This window comes from Galeopterus variegatus, unplaced genomic scaffold (genome assembly GCF_000696425.1).
Source record: "Galeopterus variegatus unplaced genomic scaffold, G_variegatus-3.0.2 Scaffold8895, whole genome shotgun sequence".
NCBI lineage: Eukaryota > Metazoa > Chordata > Mammalia > Dermoptera > Cynocephalidae > Galeopterus > Galeopterus variegatus.
In genome coordinates this window covers 3,170-3,561 of record NW_007735006.1, presented here as the reverse complement: position 1 = coordinate 3,561, position 392 = coordinate 3,170, and positions in this window count along the sequence as shown.

Sequence of the window (392 nt, the reverse complement as noted above, 5' to 3'; positions counted from 1 at the left end):
AAAACCATTTTGTCTCTCCTTCACTTACATGTGCCTTACTCTTTTGGAGTGTCAAAATACATTTCAAGATGGAAGGGCCCTCTTCTTTGTCCATGGAGGATGAATAAATCTGTTCCTCAAATTCTAAAATAGTGGCGTGAAACTATTACACCATCTCACCAATGGAGGTATTTATTTTTCTCAAAATTAGAATAGATATAAGTCATATATCGATGGCTTCAATTTTTTTCAAACATCTTGGCTTATGGAAGATATTCTTCATAATCTTCGTTGAGAAATTGTCTACTTTTTTTAAATGTTTGGATTTATTATGAAAACTTCTAACCTGCGCTATCTGCTTTTGTAAACGGGCTTGCTCTAACTTAACAACAGTGAAGCCATCTTAAAAGTTG